We start from the raw sequence: 18,488 nt of genomic DNA, 5'->3' as shown, positions 1-18,488 counted from the left end.
CCACCCATGCCCGCAAGGTGGGCAGACCGGCGACCAACCTGCAGATCAGGCCTAGCGGTCCCCGGGCATGGTAGGAGGGGCAGGGCAGAGCCTTCGCCCCCACCTGCAAGGTAGGCAGACCTGCGAAAAAACGGCGGATCAGGCCCAGGGGTCTGCGGGCGTGGTAGACACCTCACACCAATTGGAGGAGGGGCAGAGCAGAGCCCTCGCCCGCACCTGCAAGGGAGACTTTTCAACTATACAAGAGCAATATAAATATATAGGGGGGGAAAAATTTCAAAAACACAACAGTTTCACCAAGAAGAAAGAAACGCAAGCAGTATGAAAAGACAAGGAAAGAAAGGACCACAAGCAATGCAGGTCAACTCAACTTTAGAAGAGGTAACAGCTGCAGCAGATGGAATGTCAGATAAAGAATTCAGGATATATATGCTTCAGGTGATCTGGAGTATCAAGGAAGACATTAGACAGCAAAATCAGACAATGAAAGATCACTTCGACAAGGAATTACACAAACAAATCCAGGAAGCAAAGGATCAACTATACAGGGAGATAGAGGTTATAAAACACAAACAAACAGAAATCCTAGAAATGCAGGAAGCAATAAACCAACTTAAAAACTCAATGGAGAATACTACCAGCAGAGTAGAACACTTAGAAGATAGAACATCAGACAATGAAGACAAAGTATTTCAACTTGAAAAGAACATAGACAGCTCAGCAAGACTGTTAAGAAACCATGAGCAGAACATCCAAGAAATATGGGATAACATTAAGAGACCAAACTTAAGAGTCATTGGGATACAGGAAGGTATAGAACTCCATACCAAAGGAATGAGCAATTTATTCAATGAAATAATATGAGAAAACTTCCCAGACTTGAAGAATGAGACAGAATCCCAAATCCTAGAAGCCTACAGGACGCCAAATGTGCAAAATTATAAGAGATCCACACCTAGACACATTATAATGAAGATGCCCAACATACAGAATAAGGAGAGAATTTTAAAAGCTACAAGAGAAAGGAAGCAGATTACATTTAGGGGTAAGCCAATCAGGATAACAGCTGATCTTTCAACACAGACTCTGAAAGCTAGAAGATCCTGGAATAACATATTTCAAACACTGAAAGAAAATGGGTTCCAACCAAGAATTGTGTATCCAGCGAAATTAAGCTTCAGGATGGAAGATGAAATTAAAACCTTCCATGACAAACAAAAGTTAAAAGAATATGCAGCTAGAAAACCATCTCTTTAAAACATCCTCGGCAAAACATTACAGGAGGAGGAAATGGAAAATAACAATGAAAACCAACAGTGGGAGGTAGGACAGTAAAGGGGGAAAAAATAATCAAAGAGGAAAACAAACCATGTTTAGTAACATAAATAAACAAATATGGCTGGAACAACCACCCATATCTCAATAATAACCCTAAATGTTAATGGCTTAAACTCACCAATTAAGAGACACAGGCTAGTAGAATGGATCACAAAACAAGACCCAACAATATGCTGCCTACAGGAGATGCATTTGATAGGAAAAGACATATATAGGCTGAAGGTGAAAGGTTGGGAAAAATCATATCACTCATATGGACTTCGGAAACAAGCAGGAGTGTCCATACTCATATCAAATAAAATAGATTTCAAGCCCAAGTTAATCAAAAGGGATAAAGAGGGACACTACATACTGCTCAAGGGAACCATACACCAACAAGACATAACAATCATAAATATATATGCCCCAAACAATGGTGCAGCTATGTTCATCAAACAAACTCTTCTCAAGTTCAAGAGTCTAATAGACCACCATACAATAATCATGGGAGACTTCAACACACCTCTCTCGCCACTGGACAGATCTTCCAAACAAAAGTTGAATAAGGAAACTATAGAACTCAATAACACAATTAATAACCTAGACTTAATTGACATATATAGAATATACCACCCAACATCAAGCAGTTACACTTTTTTCTCAGCAGCACATGGATCCTTCTCAAAAATAGATCATATATTATGTCACAGGGCAACTCTTAGACAATATAAAGGAGTAGAGATAATACCATGCATCCTATCTGATCATAATGGAATGAAACTGAAAATCAACGATAAAAGAAGGAAGGAAAAAGCATACATCACTTGGAGAATGAACAATAGGTTACTGAATGATCAATGGGTTATAGAAGACATCAAGGAGGAAATTAAAAAATTCTTAGAGATTAATGAAAACACAGACACAACATATTGGAATCTATGGGACACATTGAAAGCAGTTCTAAGAGGAAAATTCATTGCTTGGAGTTCATTCCTTAAAAAAAGAGAAAACCAACAAATAAATGATCTCATACTTCATCTCAAAATCCTAGAAAAAGAAGAGCAAAACAACATCAAAAGAAGTAGAAGGCAAGAAATATTGAAAATCAGAGCTGAAATTAATGAAATCGAAAAAAAGAAACAATTGAAAAAATTGACAAAACTAAAAGTTGGTTCTTTGAAAAAATAAACAAAATCGACAGACCCTTAGCCATGCTAGCGAAGAGAAGAAGAGAGAGAACTCAAATTACTAGCATACGGGATGAAAAAGGCAATATCACAACAGACACTTCAGAAATACAGAAGATAATCAAAAATTATTTTGAATCCTTATACTCCAATAAATTAGAAGATAGTGAAAGCATAGATAAATTTCTTAAGTCATATGATCTGCCCAGATTGAGTCAGGAGGATATAGAAAACCTAAACAGACCAATATCAATTGAGGAAATAGAAGAAACCATCAAAAGCCTACCAACTAAGAAAAGCCCAGGACCGGATGGGTATACAGCTGAATTTTACAAAACCTTTAAAGAGGAACTAATACCAATACTTTTCAAGCTACTTCAGGAAATAGAAAAAGAAGGAGAACTTCCAAATTCATTCTACGAGGCCAACATCACCCTGATACCTAAACCAGACAAAGACACTTCAAAGAAAGAAAACTACAGACCAATATCTCTAATGAACCTAGATGCAAAAATCCTCAATAAAATTCTGGCGAATCGGATACAAAAACATATCAAAAAAATTGTGCACCATGATCAAGTAGGATTCATCCCTGGGATGCAAGGCTGGTTCAATATACGGAAATCAATAAATGTTATTCACCACATCAATAGACTTAAAAATAAGAACCATATGATCATCTCGATAGATGCGGAAAAAGCATTCGACAAAGTACAGCATCCCTTTATGTTCAAAACTCTAGAAAAACTAGGGATAACAGGAACATACCTCAATATTGTAAAAGCAATCTATGCTAAGCCTCAGGCTAGCATCATTCTGAATGGAGAAAAATTGAAGGCATTCCCTCTAAAATCTGGAACAAGACAGGGATGCCCTCTTTCACCACTTCTGTTCAACATAGTTCTCGAAACGCTGGCCAGAGCAATTAGACGAAAGAAATTAAAGGCATAAAAATAGGAAAAGAAGAACTTAAATTATCACTATTTGCAGATGACATGATTCTATACCTAGCAGACCCGAAAGGCTCTACAAAGAAACTATTAGAGCTAATAAATGAATTCAGCAAAGTGGCAGGATATAAAATCAACACGCATAAATCAAAGACATTCCTGTATATCAGCGACAAATCCTCTGAAATGGAAATGAGGACAACCACTCCATTCAAAATATCTTCAAAAAAAATAAAATACTTGGGAATCAACCTAACAAAAGAGGTGAAAGATTTATACAATGAAAACTACAGAACCCTAAAGAGAGAAATAGAAGAAGATCTTAGAAGATGGAAAAATATACCCTGTTCATGGATAGGCAGAACTAACATCATCAAAATGGCGATATTACCAAAAGTTCTCTATAGGTTTAATGCAATGCCAATCAAAATCCCAATGGCATTTCTTGTAGAAATAGAGAAAGCAATCATGAAATTCATATGGAAAAATAAAAGACCCAGAATAGCAAAAACAATGCTAAGCAGGAAATGTGAATCAGGTGGTATAGCGATACCAGACTTCAAACTATACTACAGAGCAATAGTAACAAAAACAGCATGGTACTGGTACCAAAACAGGCGGGTGGACCAATGGTACAGAATAGATGACACAGAAACCAATCCACAAAACTACAACTATCTTATATTTGATAAAGGGGCTAAAAGCATGCAATGGAGGAAGGATAGCATCTTCAACAAATGGTGCTGGGAAAACTGGAAATCCATATGCAACAAAATGAAACTGAATCCCTTTCTCTTGCCATGCACAAAAGTTAATTCAAAATGGATCAAGGAGCTTGATATCAAATCAGAGACACGGCATCTGAAAGAAGAAAAAGTTGGCTACGATCTACATACTGTGGGGTCGGGCTCCAAATTCCTCAACAGAACACCCATAGCACAAAAGTTAATAACTAGAATCAACAAATGGGACTTACTCAAACTAAAAAGTTTTTTCTCAGCTAAAGAAACAATAAGAGAGGTAAATAGAGACCCTACATCCTGGGAACAAATCTTTACTCCTCACACTTCAGATAGAGCCCTAATATCCAGAGTGTACAAAGAACTCCAAAAATTAGACTATAAGAGAACAAACAACCCAATCAACAAATGGGCCAAGGACCTGAACAGACACTTCTCAGAGGAGGACATACAATCAATCAACAAGTACATGAAAAAATGCTCACCATCTCTAGCAGTCAGAGAAATGCAAATCAAAACCACCCTAAGATACCATCTCACTCCAGTAAGATTGGTAGCCATTATGAAGTCAAACAACAACAAGTGCTGGCGAGGATGTGGGGAAAAGGGTACTCTTGTACATTGCTGGTGGGACTGCAAATTGGTGCAGCCAATTTGGAAAGCAGTATGGAGATTTCTTGGAAAGCTGGGAATGGAGCCACCATTTGACCCAGCTATTCCCCTTCTTGGTCTTCTCCCTAAAGACCTAAAAAGAGCATGCTACAGGGACACTGCTACATCGATGTTCATAGCAGCTCAATTCACAATAGCAAGACTGTGGAACCAACCCAGATGCCCTTCAATAGACGAATGGATAAAAAAATGTGGCATTTATACACAATGGAGTATTACTCTGCATTAAAAAATGACAAAATCATAGAATTTGCAGGGAAATGGATGGCATTGGAGCAGATTATGCTAAGTGAAGCTAGCCAATCCCTAAAAAACAAATGCCAAATGTCTTCTTTGATATAAGGAGAGTAACTAAGAACAAAGTAGGAACGAAGAGCATGAGAAGAAGATTAACATTAAACAGAGATGAGAGGTGGGAGGGAAAGTGAGAGAAAAGGGAAATTGCATGGAAATGGAAGTAGACCCTCAGGGTTATACAAAAGAACATACAAGAGGAAATGAGGGGAAAGGGAAAAATAATACAAAGGGGAGAAATGAAGGTCAGTAGAGGGGGTAGAGAGAGAAGAGGGGAGGGGAGGGGAGGGGAGGGGGGATAGTAGAGGATAGGAAAGGCATCAGAACACGACAGTCACTAGTATGGCAATATGTAAATCAATGGATGTGTAATTGATGTGATTCTGCAATCTGTATATGGGGTAAAAATGGGAGTTCATAACCCACTTGAACAAAGTGTGAAAGATGATATATCAAGAACTATGTAATGTTTTGAACAACCAACAATAAAAAAAAAAGAAACAATAAGAGAGGGAAATAGGGATCCTACATCCTGGGAACAAATCTTTACTCCTCTCACTTCAGATAAAGCCCTAATATCCAGAGTATACAAAGAACTCCAAAAATTAGACAATAAGTTAACAAATAACCTAATCAACAAATGGTCCAAGGACCTGAACAGACACTTCTCAGAGGAGGACATACAATCAATCAACAAGTACATGAAAAAATGCTCACCATCTCTAGCAGTCAGAGAAATGCAAATCAAAACCACCCTAAGATACCATCTCACTCCAGTAAGATTGGCAGCCATTATGAAGTCAAACAGCAAGTGCTGGCGAGGATGTGGGGAAAAAGGTACACTTGTACATTGCTGGTGGGACTGCAAATTGGTGCAGCCAATTTGGAAAGCAGTATGGAGATTTCTTGGAAAGCTGGGAATGGAGCCACCATTTGACCCAGCTATTCCCCTTCTTGGTCTTTTCCCTAAAGACCTAAAAAGAGCATACTACGGGGACACTGCTGCATCGATGTTCATAGCAGCACAATTCACAATAGCAAGACTGTGGAACCAACCCAGATGCCCTTCAATAGACGAATGGATAAAAAAATGTGGCATTTATACACAATGGAGTATTACTCTGCATTAAAAAATGACAAAATCATAGAATTTGCAGGGAAATGGATGGCATTAGAGCAGATTATGCTAAGTGAAGCTAGCCAATCCCTAAAAAACAAATGCCAAATGTCTTCTTTGATATAAGGAGAGTAACTAAGAACAGAGTAGGGATGAAGAGCATGAGAAGAAGATTAACATTAAACAGGGATGAGAGGTGGGAGGGAAAGGGAGAGAAAAGGGAAATTGCATGGAAATGGAAGGAGACCCTCAGGATTATACAAAATTTCATACAAGAGGAAGTGAGGGGAAAGGGAAAAAATAACAAGGGGGAGAAATGAATTACAGTAGATGGGGTAGAGAGAGAAGAGGGGAGGGGATGGGAGGGGGGATAGTAGAGGATAGGAAAGGCAGCAGAATACAACAGACACTAGTATGGCAATATGTAAATCAATGGATGTGTAACCGATGTGATTCTGCAATCTGTATATGGGGTAAAAATGGCAGTTCATAACCCACTTGAATCAAAATATGAAATATGATATATCAAGAACTGTGTAATGTTTTGAACAACCAACAATGAAAATTAAAAAAAATACTCAATAAATTATATCTGACACTAAAAAAAAAGAGAGAGAGAACCACCACATAGATGCACATGGAATGCTCTATGTGGGGAGGGACTTTATCTTGTTTGACACTGTTTCCCCAACTTCTGGAAGTATCTGGAGCCTAGGAAGGGCTCCCTTTTGTTCTTTGTCCTGGATAACATGGCTGTGACTGTGACTCTGAATTAACATGCAGCATGATGAAAAAAATATTAAGGGACAAAATCTTTGGGGATATTTTAGATATAAAGAAGCAGAAGCAGTGGTGCAGGGCAGTGTCTTAGAAAGTCTTTTCTAGTCTTTGCCGATTGGTATTTTCCAGGTAGGGCTCAGAAAGCTGCTCTTGGCAAAGGAGGTATGAAGTCCATACGTTTGCAGAGAGCAGGAGGGAGGGAAAGAGTAATGTGCCATCAATGGCCACATAGCTGTACGACTGTGGTCAAGGAGTAGGTAAGGGGTCAAGAGTCAGTCATGGGCAAGCAAGAGGGGAAATATCTACTATGGGATGGAAGTGAATCAGAGGACATGACTTTGGGGTGAAATCCAGCATCTGCCCCCCTGCTCAAAACATCTCCAGTTGTTTCTCATCTCCTTACATTGGAATCCAAAGCTTCTTCCAGCTGGCTCTGCCTCCAGCCTCACGGTCCATTCTTCTCCCTCTGCTTGGGTTCCAGCCATGCTCTGTGCTGTTGATTAAAAACACTGAATCCCTCCCACCTTGTGGCCTTTGCTTCGGTACCTCTCTCTGCTCAGAAAGATCTTTCCCCAAACACCTGCTGGGCCTCTCATTCACTCTGGGCCTTGATCAGACAGATGTCACCTTCCCAGAAAGATCTTCCCTTGGCACCACATCTAAACTACTCCTCTTCTCCTATTACTCCTCTCAGTCTGCTATTTTTCTTTGTGCTAATTCTCACTCCCTGACTATGAACTATCTATCTATCTATCTATCTATCTATCTATCTATCTATCTATCTATCTATCTATAAATAACACACAAGCAAGCACACAGTCATACATTCCTGACAGGGATACAGCCTGAAAATTGCATCGTTAGGAGATTGAGTCATCGTGTGAACATCACAGAGTGTGCTTACCTGAGCCTGGATGCTGCAGTCCCTGGCATACATATGTGGTCCTCTCCTAGCTACAAAACTGTTCCGCAAGTGACTGTACTGAATACAGTAGGCAATTAAACTGCATGGTGAGTATGTGTGTATCTAACATAGAAAATGTGTATGTCAACATAGAAAAGGTCCAGTGAAATGCTAGATGATAGTAATTTTTCAGCCCCATTATAATCTTCTGGGACTCTTCAGGTATACTGCCTGTTGTTGACCAAAACATGTCTTTGTATGTTTGTTGTTTCTCCCCTGCTTCAATGTGAGCTCCTTGCTATATTGCCAGGTCCTAGAAAAGTGCCAGACTTATAGCAGCCTTGTGCTAAGAGCCAAGTATATGATGCATGGCATTTTTGGTCGAAAGGTGACGCCAGCTAGCCATTGAGATGATATGATTATGTTAAGATTTGCATTCATATGGATATTGGACTCCTGCTGTTCACCTAGGCCGGCTATGGGATTCCTGGAGAGTTCCCATTGGTTGGGGAAGTACAGTAGGAGGGAGTTCCGGGGGAGGAGCTCTCTCTGTGGCTCCGAGAGGAGGCCGCGTGTGTGGAAAAAATCTTCCCGGGTGCGTACCGGACATTGGCGGCAGTTTCAAAAAATAATAAAGTTTGTTCCTGCTTGAGTGGCTCGTGATTTTGTGCCCAGCCAGACTGCGGCAACTGGCGGCCCGCACGGGGAACGCCTGAAGCTTGGAGGTGAGTAAAATTGCTCGCCCCTGAGGGAAGGCAACAAAATGGGTGACCATTTCAAAAAACAATGTGTTCTCGTTTTGATTTATCTTGTTTTTGTTTCAAGCTGCCTATCCCTAGAATTTTCTCAGGCAAACTGGGAAAAATGGTTGGCTCAAGGTGTGAAGTTGTTCGGCCCTGAGAAAGAGAAAATTGATACAACTATTCTTTGTTCGGTTTTTGTTTCATTCTGTTTCGGTTTTGTTTTATGCTATCTTATTGGGTTGCGTTACCTTTATAGTAGATTAGAAACTAGTAAAAAACAAACCGAAAGACTGTTAAGTAAATTGTTAGAGGTCCAGACTATGGTAGAAAACATGTTAGGTCAAGCAAAAGAGAAGGTCTCTCAAGCTAGTCAGACAGAGGAAGATTTGAAGAAAGAAAGCTTAGAGGAAAAACAACCATCAGGTGGGGAATTACAACAGGAGGTTGCTACTAACCCCATTCTATCACCAGAGGGCGTAATTCAACCAACAGCTCCATCTACAGCTGAGTGGCCCTCACCTCCCATAGTTGATGGACAGAATCCTGAGGCAGGACCCCAAAGATTAGCATGCCCTGTACTTGAGCAGGCAGAAGGGCAACGAATTCACCGTGCTTTAGATTTCAAAACAGTGAAGCAATTAAAGGAGGCTGTAACAACCTACGGGCCACAAGCACCCTTCACTGTGAGCATGGTCGAATCCATTACTAACTTAGACATGACGCCAGCAGATTGGGCTAACATGTGTCGATCTGTGCTAAATGGAGGACAATATTTGTTATGGAAGGTTGCCAATGAGGAATTTTGCATGGAGACAGCTAGGCAAAATGCAGCAGCCGGTTACCCTCAAAGAAATCTAGATATGTTATTAGGAAAAGGACCTTATGAGGGTCAACGGCAACAAATTGAATATTATCCTGGTGTATACACACAAATTGCTGCAGACGCAGTTAGGGCATGGAAAACTTTACAGGGGCATGGAGATTTACAAGGACAATTATCTAAGGTAATACAAGGAGCTAATGAACCTTACGCTGAATTTGTAGATAGGCTTATTCAGACAGCATCTAGAGTATTTGGAGATACAGAACAGGCAATGCCATTTATAAAACAACTGGCTTATGACCAAGCAAATCATTGCTGCAGAGAGGTCATCAGACTATGGAAACATGAAGATTTAAACACATATATTAAATTATGTAGAGACATTAATGAACAAGGGCAAGTCTTAGCAGCAGTACAACAGGCTTTAGATGCCAGGCCAAAAACATGCTATAATTGTTTTTGGCCTGGCATCTAAAACAGGACATTTTAAAAGGAGTTGCCCCATAGGAGGAGGGTTTAACAAGGCTAGGTATCAAAGGAATAGAATACCGGGTATTTGCCCATGATGCCGTAAAGGGAAACATTGGGCTAATGAATGCCGTTCTCAAACCACCATAGAGGGTATTCCGTTATCAAAAAACAGACAAGGACCAAGTGTTTACCCACGAAATCATGGAGAAAGACATCAGGCTCCATTGCCAAAAAACGGACTGGAGGGCCCAATGCTCCGGGGCCCAAAACCACAAATATACGGGGCAGTGGAGGAACCCAGCAACACCATCAAGGTAGTGCCCAGGACGCATTATCCATTAAATCCCTCATCAGACAAACTAGAGGGAGCGCAGGGTTGGACATCTGCGCCTCTGCCAGAGCAGTACTAACTCCAGAGATGGGAGTTCAAATCATTCCCACAGGAGTAAAAGGACCTCTTCCCCAAGGAACAGTAGGCTTATTATTGGGACTCAGTTCTTCAACACTAAAAGGACTTATGATAAGTCCTGGGGTAATTGATCCCGATTATGAAGGTGAAATAAAAATTATAGCTAGTTCTCCAAGAGGTATATCAGTAATTTCACCAGGAGATAGAATAGCACAGTTATTAATAATACCCAGCCTACATGATAAATTTTCCAGTCGTACTGTAGAAAGAGGTTCCAGGGGATTAGGCTCCACAGGTGTAGATTGGGCTATGCTGTCTTTAAATCTAGATTCTCTCCCAATGCTAAAACTAAATATTCAAGGACATGACTTTAATGGGCTACTTGATACAGGTGCAGACCTTAGCATCATATCTCATCAAGAATGGCTGAAACATTGGCCATTACAACAAGCCACTCAAACGCTTCAAGGCCTAGGAGTGGCAACTAATCCCCATAGAAGTGCAATGGTATTAGATTGGAAGGATCCTGAAGGATGTGAAGGAACTATACAGCCCTATGTATTGGATCATCTTCCTATAAATTTATGGGGACGAGATGTCCTAGATCAATTAGGTTTGACATTAACAAATAACATCAATCCTAATGCGCCCACTACTAGGGCTAGACAAGGCTTTAGGAAAGAAGAAAGATTAAGAGAACAAGAACAAGGTATGACAGCACCAATTCAAATAGATCAAGAAACAAATAGACATGGGTTGGGTTTTCAGAAAGGGCCACTGAGACAATCAAAATTACTTGGAAATCAGAAAGACCAGTGTGGGTTCCTCAGTGGCCCCTGATTAAAGAAAAGATACAAATAGCCCATGACCTGGTCAAACAACAATTAGCGGAGGGACATATACAACCTTCCGTATCTCCCCATAATACTCCCATTTTTGTCATTAAAAAGAAATCTGGTAAATGGAGATTATTGCAAGATTTAAGAGCCATTAATAATGAGATGGTTATTATGGGACCTGCTCAATCAGGGATTCCCCAATTGTCTGCTTTACCAAAAACCTGGTATGTTTTAGCTATATATATTAAAGATTGTTTTTTTTCAATTCCAATTCATCCCGAGGATAGTCCACATTTTGCATTTACTATCCCTGCACTAAATCATGAAGGTCCTGATCAGAGATATGAATGGAAAGTACTCCCTCAAGGCATGGCTAATAGTCCAACTATGTGTCAAATTTATGTTAACAAAGCAATCCAGCCACTTAGAAATCAAAATCCTGAACTACAAATATTTCACTATATGGATGATGTGTTATTGGCACATAAAGATACAAACACATTGCTAGAATGTTATGCCACACTTACAAATTTATTAAAAAATTATAATCTAGAGATAGCAATAGATAAAGTACAATTAAATCTTCCAATTAATTATTTAGGGGTTTTATTATCCTCAACCATGGTCCGTCCACCTAAAATTCAAATACGAGTAGATCAACTCAAATCACTTAACGACTTTCAAAAGTTATTAGGAGACATAAATTGGATAAGGCCTTATCTAGGCATACCAACAGGAGAGTTGGGACCTTTATTTGATATTCTAAAAGGTCCATCAGATCCAAATTCACCCCGCATGTTGACGCCTGAAGCAAGAAAGGCATTAAAAATCATTGAAACATATATGGAAAATATGCATTTGGATAGAATTGATATAAGTTTGCCTTTATTATTTATTGTACTGCCAACAAAAAATATTCCTACAGGAGTATTCTGGCAAGAAGGTCCATTATTGTGGATGCATTTATCTTATTCTCCTAACACTATTCTTACTAGGTATCCTGAGGCTGTAGGACAATTAATACTCAAAGGAATAAAAGCAGCCAAGGGAGTGTTTGGGATTTCTCCCAATAAAATTATTACTCCATATACTATGAATCAAATTGATGAGTTAGCTAATGAGTTAAATACTGGGGCAATAATCATGTGTAAATCTAATGTTTCATTTGATAATCACTTACCGTCTAATCCTTTGTTGTCTTTTTGGTCTAAACATCCTGTAGTTTTTCCAAAGATGACAAAAAAAAAACCCCTATCATGAATGCTCCAAATATATTCACTGATGGGTCAAATAATGGTACAGCAGCAGTAGTTACCCCTGATCAAACTTTTACATTTTTAGTACCCAAACAATCAACTCAAAAGGTAGAGCTTAGTGCAGTATTACAAGCTTTTATGATGTTTAAAGATTCTGTATTTAATTTATTTTCTGATAGTCAGTATGTAGTTAATGCTATAGTATCCCTTGAAGATGCTGGTAGGATTTCTCCTTCTTCTACTGTTTTCTCTTTGTTTTCCACTATACAAAGTCTAATCTGGGACAGAAAAGATCCATTCTTTATAGGACATATCAGGGCACATACAGGATTGCCTGGAGCCCTTAGTTTGGGCAATGAGTTAGCAGATAAATCTACACATGACATACATATTTTCTCCACAATAGAAGAAGCTGTAAATTTTCATAAAAGGTTCCATGTCAATGCTAATACTTTACAAAAGCGTTTTAAAATAACTAAAGAACAAGCCCGACATATAATAAAACAATGTCAAAATTGTGTGACATTTTTACCACAAGTTAATCTTGGAGTCAATCCTAGAGGACTGATACCTAACCATATTTGGCAGATTGGACGTCACACACTTGCCAGAATTTGGAAAATTAAAATATTTACATGTTACAGTTGATACTTCTTCTGGATTTCTGATGGGCTCCCTTCATGCCGGAGAAAAAACTAAAGATGTTATAGCTCATTGCTTACAAAATTTTGCCACTGTGGGCGTTCCAAAACAGTTAAAAACCGATAATGGTCCTGGTTATGCGTCCACCTCTTTTAAACAATTTTGCTCATCATTTGGCATTACTCACATAACAGGAATTCCATACAATCCACAAGGACAAGGCATAGTTGAAAGAGCTCATCAAACTATTAAAAGGTACTTATTAAAACAAAAGGAGGGAATTGGAAAGGGGTATATATCCCCCAAAGATAAACTTAAAATAACCCTTTTTACTCTAAACTTTTTAAATTTGGATTCATCAGGGCTTAGTGCTGCAGAAAGACATTTGTATCCAAAAAATGTACATAAGCCTAAGGTACTTTGGAAAGATATTCTAACAGGACAATGGAAAGGTCCTGACCCAGTGATAGTCTGGAGTCGGGGCTCTGTTTGTGTTTTTCCACAGGAAGAACAGCAGCCGATTTGGATTCCAGAGAGACTAACTAAAACAATTTCTACAGACCAAAAGGAAGATGATTCAACTCAAATCCATAATAGCTGATATCCAGATCTCCAGCTTGGCTATTCTTACATCTGTGACAGTGATTAACCAGGATGCTTTTTTCAATATCTATTTTATTATTGCTTTTTCCCACATCATAAAGTTCTATTTTATTTTTGAGCTCATACAGACCTAGGTTAATGTTTTTTCTGATCAGTTTTATTTTTTGACTGTGGAGTTTTTGAACATTGCAATGGAGATTTCACCTAGATAAAGCTACAAGGCCTTTACTATTGTCTTATGTGTTATATGTTACCTGTGCACACTTCTGTTTTGTGTTGTATGTCTGTATGTGCGTATGTCCATATATCACATATGAGGAGTGCTCATGCACATGGATCCAAAATTTTTTTTTTTTATTATTCACGTGATTTTAATAGTTTAATTTAATTTGGGTAAACAGCTGTTGAGGATTGTTTTAATATATGAACAAATAGAAGGTTAACAGATCTGTTTGTTTACTTTCACCTTTCCTTTTCATTATATTTAATAATTCTGTTCAGGATAATGTAAATTGTTCTAAATATTGTTTTCTTAGTACCTGTTGAAATGTTACATATTTTTTTTTAGCATCATTGTCAAAATTCCTATTTTCATCCCAGTGCTGGTGAAGACAAAGATAAAACCAAACTAGAACTTCTTCGAGAGTTATCACAACAAACCATGTAAACTGATACATCAATGATTTATAACTCAACAAGTAATGCTCAATCAATGAGTCGATTTATTTTGGAAGGATATGGACATATTGATAGATTCCTCTGCTTTGAACTGCTTACAAAACTTGCCTGGACTATGTATCACTTGTATGCTTTATTTTGGGAGGATATGGACATATTGATAGATTCCTCTGCTTTGAACTGCTTACAGAACTTGCCTGGACTATGTATCACTTGTATGCTTTGTGATCTATTTGTTGATGCAGCGAATTATGGTAGTGCTAGCGTATCTTTGCTGATGTGTCACCAGTGATGCAATTTTTCCTAGGAGCCGTTAATTGACTTGGTGTCATGACATTTCTGTATCCTCCTCCCTTCTACTAGTGATGGTCTAAATTTGGGGGCCAACAGAGGTGAGGCAAAGAACCTCATCCCCCCACTGGTACATAGGCCTATCCACAAGTATGGCTATATGCTGGACCGGTAGTCAGTGATGGGTATGATCCAATTGCAGTGGTATCAACCTAAGACAGGAGGCTGACGCCTAAAAGTCAGTTTTCCGATGACGGGTAAGAACCATATGTTGAATTGGACAAACCTAACAGGCACGGTCCCTAGCCAGATTGCTTGTTACTTAAACAGAAGGGGGGAGATGCTAAGAGCCAAGTATATGATGCATGGCATTTTTGGTCGAAAGGTGACGCCAGCTAGCCATTGAGATGATATGATTATGTTAAGATTTGCATTCATATGGATATTGGACTCCTGCTGTTCACCTAGGCTGGCTAAGGGACTCCTGGAGAGTTCCCATTGGTTGGGGAAGTACAGTAGGAGGGAGTTCCGGGGGAGGAGCTCTCTCTGCGGGTCTGAGAGGAGGCCGCGTGGGTGGAAAAAATCTTCCCGGGTGCGTACCGGACATTGGCGTGGGTGGAAAAAATCTTCCCGGGTGCGTACCGGACATTGGCGGCAGTTTCAAAAAATAATAAAGTTTGTTCCTGCTTGAGTGGCTCGTGATTTTGTGCCCAGCCAGACTCCGGCAGCCTTGTATTAAATGTTTGTGGGACAAATGACCAAAGCAGATACAGTTTAGAATGCAGGCCTGGCTGTTTATGGGTTGTGTTTTCTCAGGGAGATTACTTACTCTTCCTAACCTGATATTTGTTGTCTGTAAACTGAGTTGATTTCACCTATCTCAATACGGTATACCAAGGACAGTGTACATACAAGCCACTGGAACAGTGCCTGGCACACAGGAAATGTCCAATAAATGATGGCTATGTTTTTGGCTTGCTTTAGGATATTAAAACGCCTGCTCTTTGCTTTTTATAGTTTTGAAGGGTTTTGCAGCCTGAAGCCTATTCTGTGACTTTTTCCTGAGCCAGGAGTGCAAGACATAGTGATCTCCTATTCACAAGAATGATGGAAATGCCAGTTTTGGTGAGATACTCAGAGAACAAAACAACAATAGTAAAACCAAGTCTTTGGTTTTCTTTAATAATAGCACACCATTTTTTTTTCCTAGTAAGGAGACCTTACTATCCTTATGGAAAGAACATGTGAGTGTGTATTTCATCTCTAATCATTCTCTGGAAGATCTGGCCTGTGATACACCTTGTTCTTTTTGAGAGCAAACTCTTCCCAAGGAAAATGCAATTGGACATGTATTTATTTCTGTCTTACTTGATACTTGGTTGGGTTGGAGGATAGTAACAATTGGGAAGTATGAAGGAAAAACATTTAAGAATAAAAATAACTAAATCAATCAATAGTGCATTTTTTTTCTAAAGAAACAGTGCTTGAAATTATGATTGTAAAGACCTAGTTTATGTAAACCACCATTTCTCTATTAAAAAAAAAAGGCTCATGAAGACAGTCTAATGGATAAGTAAAGCAAAATTTATGTCCCTAAATGTACCAGTATGTGCCAGAGAAGATTAGTTGTTTCTCCTGAAAAGATCATGTAGCATTGCATAGTTTGTGTTTGTTTATGTGAGAGTGTAGATCTTGGGACACTAGCACATCAGTCATGAGAGTTACTGCTTTCTTTTAGCATAAATGATAAAAAGAAAATCTTTAGTGAAGTAGTTTTGGGAAAAACAAAGACAAAATAAATAACAAGGGCAAGCTTGCTGTAGGAAACAACATTATAAATAATTGATCTACAAACCCCCTTTTTTTCCCCTTGCTTTTGTTAACCCAGAGTCTCTCTACCTTTGAGCTATATTCCCAGCCCTTTTTATTTTATTTTCAGGCAGGTTTTCAGTAAGATGCCCAGACTGACTTTGAACTTGGGATCTTTCTGCCTTGGCCCCCTAAGTTGCTGGGACTATAGGTGTGCAGCACTGTGTCAGGCTTAAAAATCTTGCAACTAGAGAAATAACTGTGCATGAGATTCATGCTTTATTTAAAAAGTGTGTACATTATTTGCTAAAAGTATTTTCACGTAAGTGGATGATGGTTTTCTGGATGATTAACCTCTTGATGATTAACCTCTTCACTTATTTCATTTTTCCTTCTCATGTTGTCCAATTTTAACATTGATTTTATTTTGTTTTTCTTCTGCTTCTTGTATCCCAAAAGGTAGGATTCATTTATCTTTTGCTTATGAAAATGATATCCGGGTCGAGTCCTGGATTGAAATTCAATTATTCACTAAGCATCTGCTAAGTGAACGAGGTGTGATGTTGGCTGGACTGGGTTGGATGTGGTGTGTGACTTTAGGTAAGCCACTGCTTCTGTAAACCACCATTTCTCTATTTTTTTTTTTTTTTTTAAAAAGGCTCCTGAAGAAAGTCATGCTTCTCCATGCTTCCATGATTTGCTTTACAGGAATAAGATTATTGCTGATGAAATTATACATTGAAAAGCATCTGTGTAGCCAAAAATGCTATGATACTAATGTAGCAAATTACAGAACAGATGATTCTTGATTTAGTATATGCCATAGAGAAAGAGGTTAAAGGAAAGAATTGCAAATTGGATTCTGTTCTACAATAAAAGGGCAGCTGTCAGGCTAATCCCTGGAGCCCTCAGAAAATGAAAAATGAGTGCCATGGACCTGGCACAGTGGAGCTTTCTCACAGAGGCCTTGTTCCTCCAAGCCTCTCACCCTACTGGCCTTCAGAGAATGTGTGTCTGATTATCAAGCAGGGCCTCTTGCCCTTTTGGTTACCTGCCCAGGTCCTGAGAGCTTTCAGTATGGAAGGTGCCCTGAGTTAAGGATAATAATTCTCAATGTTAAGTGCTAAATTTTTATTTGGGGTGATGTCATTGTGAAAAGTCAAAGCTATTCATGAAAGGTAAACTAATAGATGACACTTGCTTATGGCACAGTTGAGACTTGAATCGCAGCAACTCTAGAGCCCTACCCTCAAGCAGCACATTACACAACTTCTGCCATGTCAGCAGGGCTTATGTCCCTGTGGTGAGACCTCTTCCCCACCTACCCAGTCTGGCTGTCTGATGGACTCTGCCTGAGTTCTGGGAATGTGGAACCTGAAGCCAGGACATGACCGGAGAACTATGCTGCCTCAGTCCCCTCAAGTCACTTTGGAGGAAGCACTGGAAAAATACAGTGCAGCAGGGATCAGTCACACACCAGTGTTACTTAAGCATGGATAACTCAAATATGGAGAAATTTTCCGAGGACACTTGTGTCCATCTTATTTGATCCATCTGATTTTACATTTTTTGAGGGTAGATGGCAGGAATTTGTTTGTAGGTGTTGATTATTTCTACTATCAATCAAATTTTTTTTTGTGGAAGATAATCCCAAAATGTGCATTTGAATAGGTAAGGAAATTTTTTATTTGGGAGGGATACTGGAAGAGTTGAACCTAGACACATATACATGGAGATTTGGGGGCATCCGTTTGGTGGAAGCTGAATTAGCTGACCTCTGAGACCTTGGTAGATATTGAAGGAGTGTGTTGGGCTACTGGACTCCAAGATCAAACCTTTCTGTTAGCAATAATAAGTAAATCTGTTGATTGCATTTTTTTTCTTCCTTAATCTTTAACCTTCAGCAAAGACTTATTAAGGGTCATGGTTAGGGATGATAGCTCTTCTCAAGGACAGAGAAACT

This window comes from Marmota monax, unplaced genomic scaffold (genome assembly GCF_021218885.2).
Source record: "Marmota monax isolate L192 unplaced genomic scaffold, Marmota_monax_Labrador192_F-V1.1 WCK01_AAM20220418_F8-fsc00040, whole genome shotgun sequence".
NCBI classification, from domain to species: Eukaryota; Metazoa; Chordata; class Mammalia; order Rodentia; family Sciuridae; genus Marmota; species Marmota monax.
This window is presented reverse-complemented; position numbering follows the sequence as displayed.